At 41.9% G+C, this 11299-nt stretch overlaps 1 protein-coding gene across 3 annotated transcripts in view; it reads left to right on the top strand.

Annotated features, from left to right (window-relative positions):
- Positions 1 to 84: 84 nt before the first annotated feature.
- The window catches only part of CREB3L3 (cAMP responsive element binding protein 3 like 3), a 41268-nt gene continuing 30053 nt past the window's right edge, over positions 85 to 11299 (top strand). For 2 of the 3 annotated variants that reach the window (XM_081499740.1, XM_081499739.1), the window contains exons 1-2: positions 88 to 360; positions 8708 to 8861. The gene's annotated coding sequence lies outside the window, so the exon portion shown is untranslated. Of the gene's footprint in view, positions 361 to 8707; positions 8862 to 11299 lie in introns of all 3 variants that reach the window. The other variant, XM_081499741.1, reaches the window with a different exon arrangement.

The raw sequence follows: 11299 nt of genomic DNA, 5'->3' as shown, positions 1-11299 counted from the left end.
TCCTCGACGGGAAAAGGGGCGGAGATTGATGCGAGACTGTGCCCGGAGCTTGCGCACTCACTCGCCTCCCCCACGAGCGAGTGCGCATGCGCCTGGGGCACCAGAAAGGGGCGCAGGGGGAGGCCGGGCGAGAGAGAGGATCCCGTGGGCAGGTGTGCGTGGGGCAGAGGGCAGCTCCTCGGAACCTTGCGGTTTCTAGACTGGGACTGCGTGAGCCAGCAAAATCCTCAACAATTGTGGGACATTTAAGTTGTCAGAGTCAACTTAAGACTTTTTGCCAAGTATGAACATATCCTGTAAACTCATAATGTCAACTACCATCCTTCATGAAAGAGACGTCATTTTAAAACTTTTGTTGTTGTGAGTATACCTAATATAAAACTTAGTACTGGTAAGTGCATGGCTCAGTGGCATTAAGTACGTTCACACTGTTTTACAACCATCCCGGCAACCATCTCCAGAACTTTCTCAGTTTCCAAACTGAAACTTTGTCTCCATGAAACAGTGACTCCCCCAGACCTCCACTCTATAGTAACTGTCCTTTGTGGCTGGCTTATTTCACTCAGTGTAGTATCCTCAAGGTCCGTCTATATCCTCAAGGTCCATCTACGTTCTCGCATGTGTCAGAATTTCTTTCCTTTTTAAGGCTGAATAGTGTTCCACTACATGGTTGGACCACATTTTGTTTCTCAGCTTATCCACTGATGGACTTTGGGGTGTGTCTCCCTTTTGGCTGTTGTGAATAGGGCTGCTATGGACAAGGGTGTACCAATACCTGTTGAAATTCCTGCCTGCAATTATTTTGGATATCTACTTAGAAGTGCAATTGTTGGATCATGTGGCGTTTCTACGTTTTAATTTTTTAAAAATATTTGGTTCATTGCAGCATGTGGGATCTTTAGCTCCATAATTAAATAAAAATTACATTATTATTATTATTAGCTGTGCTGTTAATTGCGGCATGTGGGATCTAGTTTCCTCACCAGGGATCAAACCCACGCCCCTTGCATTGGGGAAGGTGGAGTCTTAGCCACTGGACCACCAGGGAAATCCCTATGTTTAATTTTTTGAGGGATCATCATACTGTTTTCCACAATGGCTAAACCATTTTACAAGAAACGTAAGTTTAACACCAATTTTTTAAAAAAGAAGGCAGTACATGGGAGAGAATAAAAGACAGTCATTTAAATAGGAAAATGTTGACTTCCTGAAAAACTCACCACATTGCTTTTGGGGGTGGCTCACATCTCTGAGCACCTGTGCATGTTTCATGGTGGGGTGCATCTTCATGTGGAAAGAAATAGAGGGAGATTCAATCCACTTTTTCTAGGTCCAGCTCAGGTCCCCTGGTTCCCCTGGCTCAGTCTTGCCCACTTCCTGTCCGGCCACCCTGCAATCATTTTTTTTTTCATATTTATTTATTTATTTGGGTGCACCAGGTCTTGGTTGCGACATTTGGGATCTTCGATCGTCATTGAAGATGAGGGATATTTTTTTAAGTTGCAACATGAGATCTCTTACTCGTAGCATGTGGAATCTCCTTCCCTGACCAGGAATCAAACCTGGGACCCCTACATTGGGAGCGACCAGTCTTAGCCACTAGACCACCAAGGAAGTTCCTGCAGTCATTCTTTTAACAGTTAATTTGCAAGCCTTTTAAGTATTAGATCCCCATAGACACTAAGAGATACAATGTTTTTAAAAAATGGCTACATAATCTAAATAAACATAATTGCAAAATGTATCAATGCTTTAAAAATGCAAAGATATAACCATCGCTTTCCCCTGATGAAAACTGCTCCCAGACACACCTCCCCCTCCACTTCTCCAATCTGAGCCTTTTTCATTTTGCCTCTCACCATTCCCAGTCACTCACTCAAAATTCAGAATGCCCATCTAGCTTCAAAAAACACCATGACCTTTCCCAGATCTGGGCATTTCCAGCGTCCTTCTGTTCTGCAAAGTGATTTCTCTATCATTTTATTTTAGGCTATATAGTCTTTCTTTTATTGAGTTGTAACTTACATATAATAAACACACAGTTCTTGAATGTTCAATTCCTTAAGCTTTTACAATTATATACACCTGTGAAGCCATTCCCAGAAACAAGAAGCAGAACATTGTCCATTAGTCCAGCAAGTTTTCTCAGTGCCCTGTTCAGTTAATCCTCCTTGCCCCGAGCAGCAGTAGTGTGCTGGTAAATGTTTAACAGTGGGCTTATGAAATAGAAGAGGGTGGGGGGACAGAGAGAGAGAGAGAAAGGCTGGTTTTTAATTTGCAGTATTTGTCACTTTCTGTGGTGTATATATTTCCACCAAGACTAATTTCCAACTACCATGAAGTTGGAAAGGATGGTACTGGAAAGCACTTATGAGCCAGGACAAGCTGGCTGAACCCCCCCCCCACTCCCCCCCAGGCATCCTAGATTCTGATTTCTATCCCCAGAGATTAGTTTTGCCTGTTCTAGAGCTTTGTGAAAATAGAATTGTACAGTACATGCTCTTGTGTCCAACTTCTTTTGCTCAGCAAAATATTTTTGTTATTCATCTATGTGATTGCATGTAACAGTAATTTGTTTTTTCCCTTGCTGTATGATACTCCATCATGTGTATTTTGGGGACTGTCCTTCAGGTAGAACAATAAAGCAGTTCTTTTTTGTTTTTAATTGAAGTATAGTTGATTTACAATGATTCAGGTGTGCAGCAAAGTGATTTACAATATCTATATGTATATCACATATGAATCTATTTTCCATTTCAGGTTATTATAAGATATTGAATATATTTCCCTGTGCTATACATCTTTGTTGTTTATTTTATGTATAGTGGTGTATTTCTGTCAATCCCAAATTCCTAATTTATCTCCCCCCTTTTCCCTTTGGCAACCATAAGTTTGTTTAATACGTCTTTGTGTCTCTTTCTGTTTTGTAAAGTTCATTTTATCCTATTTTAGATTCCACAGATAAGTCATATCATGTGATATTTGTCTTTGTCTGACTTCACTTAGTATGATCATCTCTAGGTTCATCCATGTGGCTGCAAATGGCATTATTTCATTCTTTTTATGGCTGAGTTAAATTGGTTTTTGAGTAGGATCAAGGGATCAGACCTTTTCTAACTAGCAGAATTTTCTCCTCGATTCCTAGTTGGGGCCTCGGTGCACAAAAAATTCAATTCTCCCCATTTCTACCAGTTCCCTATTTCTTGGAATTCCCAATACACCTGCTTGTTTCTGGCATTTGGCTCTTGCTGTATTCTAATTCCCATCCCCTCTGTCTTGCTCTCCTTTCCCTTCTCATTATGAACATTTTGAAAGCAAGGAAGATGTTGCATTTGTCTCTCTCTCTCCCAGCCCAGCTCCTTGGACAGTGGAAGCTCAGAATATAGGCTACCTGAATGAAAGAAATGGATGCTTCTGTCCTCAGAAGACACATTTCCTGCCAATCACCTGATGCTCAGCCCTTGTCAGACAACATGAGCTTTTATTGTTGCAATTACAACAGACTCTCACCCTCCACCCCCTTCTCTATCTTGACCTGCTGAGGACATTTTGTTCTGTAACCTCACCCTCTTACCTATCTCTTTACTTCAGTTCCAATCACATCTTTCGTAATACATCTGTTCCTTGATCCTAGAGACTTGGGTCTCTCTGAAATCTCCCCTCCCCCATTCTGGAAATTAATTTCTAATAGCTTTGTTGATTCAATCCACAGTGACATTTATCTTGCTCAGGCACAATTTAGTATTAATATCACATGGGTACATGCTGCCTATCTCAGAATGCACCCTGAACTTTTATCTCTCTCACCTGGGCAATGGATTAACTGAAGGAACGGCTGACTTGACCCTTTTAAATACTGCAGTTGAGCTCTATCTAGATTACCTACAACCCAGCAAATTCTACCTCTAGGCACATGCCCTTGTGTAACCAGGGGACGCATATGCTAATGTTCTCCACTGAAGCTCCAGTGGCGCAATCGGTTAGTGTGTGGTACTTACACGGCAGTGCGAGCAGAACTAATGTTCTCCATGGCAAAAATCTAGAAGCAACACAAACAGCCATTGATGGAAAAACATGTTCCCGTATAGCCCCCAAAGAAATATTAGGCAACAGTAAATTCACCAATGCTGGGTTTCTCCGGTGGCTCAGTGGTAAAGAATCTGCCAGCTAATGCAGGAGACCTGGGTTCCATCTCTGGGTCTGGAAGTTCCCCTAGAGGAGGAAATGGCACCCCACTCCGGTATTCTTGCCTGGGAAGTCCCACGGACAGAGGAGCCTGGTGGGCTGCAGTACATGGGGTCGCAAAAGAGTCAGACACAGCTTAGCAGTGAAACAACAAAACTCACAAATGACAACAACAATGTAAAAAAGTCTTGGAAACAGAAAGTTACAGAAGACATTTTATGACACTGTTTTTATAAAATGAAGATGGCTAGAAACCTATCACCACTGGGGAAATGCAAATTAAAAACCACAGTGAGATACTACCATATGCTCGTTGTTGTTCAGTCATTCAGTTGTGTCTGACTCTTTCTGACCCCATGGACTGCAGTGTGCCAGGCTTCCTTGTCCTTCACCGTCTCCTGGAGCTTGCGCTTGTTAGAATGGCTAAAATAAAAAAGGCTGACAATACCAACTTCTGGTGAAGATGCAATTCACCTGGGACTTTCCTGCGTTGCTGGTGGGAATACAAAAATGGTCCAACCCCTCTGGAAAATGACTTGGCAGTTTCTTAGAAAGTTAAACACACATATGGCCCAGCAATCCCACTTCTGGGTGTTTACTCAAGAGAAAGGAATGCTCAGGTTCACACAAAAACCTGAATATGAATATTCATAAAAACTTGTTTTGTAGTAAGCCCCAAACTGGAAACTACCCAAAGGTCCTGCAGTGGGTGAACTGAGCAAGCAAACTGTGAATAGAATGAATTAAGAAAATGTGGATTAGAACTTCCTTGGTAGTCCAGTGGTTAAGAATCTGCCTGCCAATGCAGAGGACATGGGTTCGATTCTTGCTCTGGGAAGTTTCCCATTCTGAGGAGCAACTAAGCCTGTGTACCATAACTACTGAAGCCCTTGCACCCTAGAGCCCGTGCTTCACAGCAAGAGAGTAGCCCCTGCTTGCTGCAGATAGAGAAAGTCCTTGGGCAGCGGTGAAGACCCAGCGCAACCAAAAATAAGTAATAAATGAAGTCTAAAAAGAAAAGAAAATGAGGATTAGTTTCACACAATGGAATGCTACTCAATAACAAAAAGAAACATATTATAGGTACATGCAGGAACTTAGGTGAGTATCAAAGACATTACAGTCACCAAAAGAAGGCAGTCTCAAAAAGTAACATGGTGCACTGTTTCATTCATATGACATTCTTTTAAAATATTTATTTTATTAAAAATTTTTTTTAGCCGTGCTGGTTGCTAAATTTTTTTAGCCGTCTTGGTTGCTTCTCTGATTTTTCTCTAGTAGTGGCAAGCAGGGGCTACTCCCTAGCTGTGATGTGCAGGCTTCTCATTGCGGTGACTTCTCTTGTTGCAGAGCACAGGCTCCGGGCACATGGCCTCAGTAGTTGTGGTGCATGGGCTTAGTTGCTCTGTGGCATGTGGGATCCTCCTGGACCAAGGATTGAACCCCTGTCCCCTGCATTGGCAGGCGGATTCTTAACCACCAGGCCACCAGGAAAGTCCTGTGATTATTACTTATAAATTGTATCCTATACCTCCTTTATGTTGAAAACATTTATAATAAAGTTGTATATTATATAATACATGTATATTATATACATGTAATGTATGTTCAACATATAGAGAACCCCACAATGCATGTATGTTACACACATGTATGTATAGTCTACACATATAGATACCCACAATGCATATATGTTATTATATGTGTGACATATATTTGACATGTAGAGATGTCTATAATGCATGTATGTTATATATGTATTAGATACATGCATGCTTAATCACTTCAGTCATGTCCGACTCTTTGTGACCCCATGGACTGTGACCAGCCTTCTCTGTTCATGGGATTCTCCAGGCAAGAATACTGGAGGGGGTTGCCATGCCCTCCTCCAGGGAATCTTCCCGATACAGGAATTGAACCCATGACACCAGCATCTCCTGCATCACAGGTAGATTATTTACTGCTGAGCCACCAGGGAAGCCCCGTATCAGGTATACAGAGGTATCTAACTTCCCCTCCGAGAGAGCTGGTTGTTGAACACTGACCAGCACACTGTGGTTACATGTCGGCGAGTTGAGTTCTCTCCCCAGCAGCACGGTGCACGTTCATTCATCTAACATGTGCTGAATGTCCGCTCCCTGCCAGAAGTAAAGACCTACACCGGGAAATGTGGGTAGTCACGGATTACTCCATTCAGCAGAAATGTCTGTAATCCTGCCCTCCATCAACATCGCTCCAGATGCTTAACTACCCAGACGGAGGAAGGGGTGTGGGGTGGGGCAGGAACTCAGGAAGTAGCTAATATGTGCAGAAGCAGGGAGGTTCATCTCTGACATGCCATCCCTAGAGTTTCCTTCCTTTTCTTTCCTTTCTTTCCCTCCCTCCCTTCCTCCTTCTTTCTTTCTTCTTCTTTTCCATCTTCCTTTTTTCTTTATTTTTACCTCATTTTATTTTTTAAAAAATTTGTTTTTGGCTGTACTGTGTCTTTGTTGCCACGCATGGGCTTTCTCTAGCGTCACCGCAGGACTTACTGCAGTGGCTTCTCTTGTTGCAGAGCACGGACTGTAGGCACATGGGCTCACAGCTGTGGCTCATGGGCTTAATTGGCCCACAGCATGCGGGATCTTCCCAGGGCCTGGGATGGAAACTAGGTTCCCAGCAATGGCAGGATTCCTTAACCACTGAACTACCAGGGAGTCCTTCTTTTATTATATTAGTGTTTTTCTTGAGATATAATTGACATACAACATTATGTTAGTTTCAGGTGTACAACATAATGATTCGGTTTATGTAAATATATATTGAGAAGCGATCATCACAACAAGACTAGTTCACATCCATCACCATACACAGTTAACACACATCTTTTTTTTTTTTCCTTCTCATGATGAAAACTTTTAAGATCTCCTCTCTTTGCAACCTTCAAATATACAGCTCAGTGTTCCTACCTTCAGTCACCATCCTGTACGTGATGTCCTCAGGACTTATTTTATAACTACAAGTTTGTCCCTTTTTTTTTTTTTGGATAGTAAGTTTGTCCCTTTTGACCCACTTCACCCCTTTCTCTCACCCACTGCCCCTGGAGTTTTTTTTCTTTTTTAATGATATTGTACCATGTCCTGACCAATGGATGGTCAAGATGATATCTACTTTATAGCTGTGCAAAAAGAGTCCATGCAGATGGACAAGAATCAGGAGGGAACATAGAAAAGTGTGATTTGGGGCAGGAGTGTTAATAGGTGACATTTTATTTTTTGCCTTCCTAGTATTTACTTATTTCATAGCACTATTACTTAATAAGAAACAGATAGTATTGCCTTTTTAATTATTTTTTAAGTTATTTTAAAATAACTTATTTTTATTAAGGCATCATAAATGCAATGTAAAATGCACTCTATTTTTTTCTTTCTTTTTTCTTTTTTAAATTATGAAAGTTTGATAACACACTTACAGGAGACTTGGAGAGTACAGAACAAAGTTACATATGCCTGTGGGCTCAATTGCTTCAGTCATGTCCAACTCTTTGTGACCCCATGGACCATATCCCACCAGGCTTCTCTGTCCATAGTATTTCCCAGGCATGAAAACTGGAGTAGGTTACCATGCCCTTCTTCAGGGGATCTTCTCAACCCAGGGATCAAACCTGTGTCTCTTGGGTCTCCTGCATTGGCAAGTGGGTTCTTTACCACTAGTACCACCAAGGAAGCCATTTAAGTTACATAGTTTTACTTTATATTAAAATTATTTTTAAGTGGATAAATTGAGATCTTTAGTTGGAGTTTCAATATCAAACTCTCAAAAATTAGAATGAATATATAGAAAAGTAGAAAGATAGAGTAGACCTGAAAAGCACCATGAACCAATTCAACTCAATTACAATTTATACAATTTTCATACAACAGTAAAAATCCACTCTATTTTTAAAATGTATGGATCAGGGACTTCCCTGGTGGTACTGGATCGGGAAGATTCCTTGGAGAGGGGAATGGCAACCAACTCCAGTATTCTTGCCTGGAGAATTCCACAGGGAGAGGAGCCTGGCAGGGATCACAAAGAGTAGGACACAACTGAGAGACTAACATTACATTACTTTACCGGTGGTTAAGAGCTTCCACTGAAGGGGGCACTGGTTCGAGCCTTGGTTGGGGAACTAAGATCCTGTGGTGCAGCCAAAATAAATAAATAAGATTAAAATTTAAGTATACAGATAAGTGGTTTTCTAGCATATTCACTGTGTTGTGAAACCCTCACTACTATCTTAACTATCTAGCTCCAGAACATTCCATCACCCCAAAAGAAACCCCTTCCCCATTAGCAGTCACTCCGCAGCCTCCAGAAACCAATTTTTCTGCCTCTGTGGGGCAGCGCTGCTTTCACCACCAGCTTCTGACTGCCCATAAATGCCTGCAGAAGGAGTGAAGTAGAATAGAGTTCTGATCGGATGTTGTAAGCACTGTGATCAAAGTCCCAAACTCAAAGTTTCTAGAAAGAGTGATTACTTTTTCTTCTTCTCTTTTTACAGGGGCAATTAAAAATCTCTGGAGCTAGGCAAGATCAGATGGTGGGTTGCAGATTTATCTCTCAAGGACAGTACCTCAGGTGACCTTCAGTTTGTGAAGGTGTGTCTTCATCAGTCTGAGTTCTGTTTCCTGTAAAGCATCAGAGACATGGTTCAGGTAATTCAGCAAATGCAGAGTCCCTCAGAAATGTGGGGCCCTGGGAAACTTTCCTGGTGGTCCAGTGGTTAAGAATCTACCTTGCTTTACTGTATAGCACAGAGAACTCTAGTCAATATCTTGTAATAACCTATAATGGAAAATAATTTGAAAAATAATAAATGTGTATTATGTATAACTGAATCACCTTGCTGCACACCTGAAACATCACAATCAAATATATATATTAAGGAAAAAAAAAAGAATCCTCCTTGCAATGCAGGGGACATGGGTTCAATCCCTGGTCAGATAATTAAGATCCTCAAATTCTACGGAGCAACTAAGCCTGTGCACCGCAATGAAAGATCCCTCATGACCCAAATGCTGCAAGTAAGACCTGATGCAGCCAAACGAATAAATAAATATTTTTTAAAAGGAAACACGGGGACCTTTGAAAACTCATCTCAACCCTGCAGGTCTCAGCATCCCCTTGGGCAACATGATTTCCTCCTTTGACACATGAACAGGGCTCTGCAAACTTTTTCTGTAAAGGACCAGATAATAAATATTTTCATTTTTGAGGGCCAGTCTCTGTCGAAAAAATCTGTAGACAAATGAGTATGACCACGGGACACTGACATTTGCATTTTACATAATTTTCAGTATCAGAAAATATTAATTTTTTTCAAGCAATTAAATAATGTAAAATTCATAATTTTTTATTTCTATAGTATTTATTTGATTACAAATAGGTCAGTCCTCAACTCCCAAGTAGGAGAGAGATTTTTGCTATCAGTGTACTCCTATAGCATATTTTTTAAAAATACTTTTTCTTAACATTTTATTTTATATTGGAGTATAGCCAATTAATTGGAGAAGGCAATGGCACCCCACTCCAGTACACTTGCCTGGAAAACCCCATGGATGGAGGAGCCTGGTGGGCTGCAGTCCATGGGGTCTCAAAGAGTCGGACACGACTGAGCGACTTCACTTTCACTTTTCACTTTCATGCATTGGAGAAGGAAATGGCAACCCACTCCAGTATTCTTGCCTGGAGAATCCCAGGGACGGGGGAGCCTGGTGGGCTGCCGTCTATGGGGTCGCACAGAGTCGGACACGACTGAAGCGACTTAGCATAGCCAATTAACAATGTTGTGATAGTTTCAGATGGACAGCAAAGGGACTCAGCCATACATATACATGTGTCCATCCTCCCCTCCCATCCAGGCTTCCGCATAACATTGAGCAGATTCCCTGTGCTATACAGTAGGTCCTTGTTGGTTATCCATCTCAGGTTGTTGTTTAGTTGGTAAGTCCGGCTCTTCATGACTCCATGGACTGTAGCCCACCAGGCTCCTCTATCCATGGGATTTCCCAGGCAAGATCCTGGAGTGGGTTGCCATTTCCTTCTCCACTTTTAACATTTTTGATTGGAGGGTAATTTCTTCTTGCTTCCCAGGTGGCGTTAGTGGTAAAGAACCTGCTTGCAATGCAGGAGATGCAGGGGACGCAGGTTTGAATCCTGGGTGGGGAAGATCCCCTGGAGGAGGAAATGGCAGCCCACTCCTGTATTCTTGCCTGGGAAATCCCATGGACAGAGGAGCCTGGTGGGCTACAGTCCATGGGGTCACAACAAGTCGGACATGACTGAGCAACTGAGCATGCAAGAATGCATGAAGATAATTGCTTCACAGTGTTACGTGGGCTTCTGTGTGCAACAGCGTGACTCAGCAGTAAGTATACATATACCCTTCCATCTTGAGCCTCCCTCAGTAAAATTCATTCTTAACTTGAGGACAGTATGACAGCAGGTGGTGAGCTGGCTTTGGTCCTGGGCTGTGGTTTGCCAATCCCTGGTCTAGGGCATTGGGACATCTGTTCCATAAGGAGGCATTTGCAGCATAAACATGCCATGTTCCTCAGGAAGTGAAGGCAAATAATCCACTCATTCAACAACTATATAGTTCACTCACTCAAAAAATATTTTTAAAGACATTTTCCTGTTTTACATTTTATGATTAGATTTATAATTTGCAATTAGATTTCTAATTCATCAGTTTTGTATGTTATATGTGCTTTGAATCAAGATTCCTTTCCCCTATTGTAGTAGCTGAATGGTCCATCATTATTCATTTATCTTAACCTTTCATTTCTTTTTTAAAGATTTTTCATTCTATTTTATTTTTATTAATTTATTGGCTGCACTGGGTCTTCATTGCTGTGTGCAGGCTTTTGCAAATTGTGCAGTGGGGGCTATAGTCTATGGAGTCACAAAGGGTCTGACGTGACTTAGCATGCATGCGCTCGAGCTCAGCAGCTGTGGCTCAAGGGCCCAGCCACCTGGCACCACATGGAATCCTCCTGGACCAGGGACTAAATGCACTGGCAGGCAGATTCCCAACCACTGGACCACCAGGGAAGTCCCAACAAGTTTTTATTGAACCCCTACTCTGCACTAA

This window comes from Giraffa tippelskirchi, chromosome 6 (assembly GCF_054371585.1).
Source record: "Giraffa tippelskirchi isolate mGirTip1 chromosome 6, T2T-mGirTip1v1.2.pri, whole genome shotgun sequence".
Taxonomy (NCBI): domain Eukaryota; kingdom Metazoa; phylum Chordata; class Mammalia; order Artiodactyla; family Giraffidae; genus Giraffa; species Giraffa tippelskirchi.
Note: the sequence above shows the minus strand (reverse complement) of the source record. Positions and strands in the feature narration are given on the sequence as shown.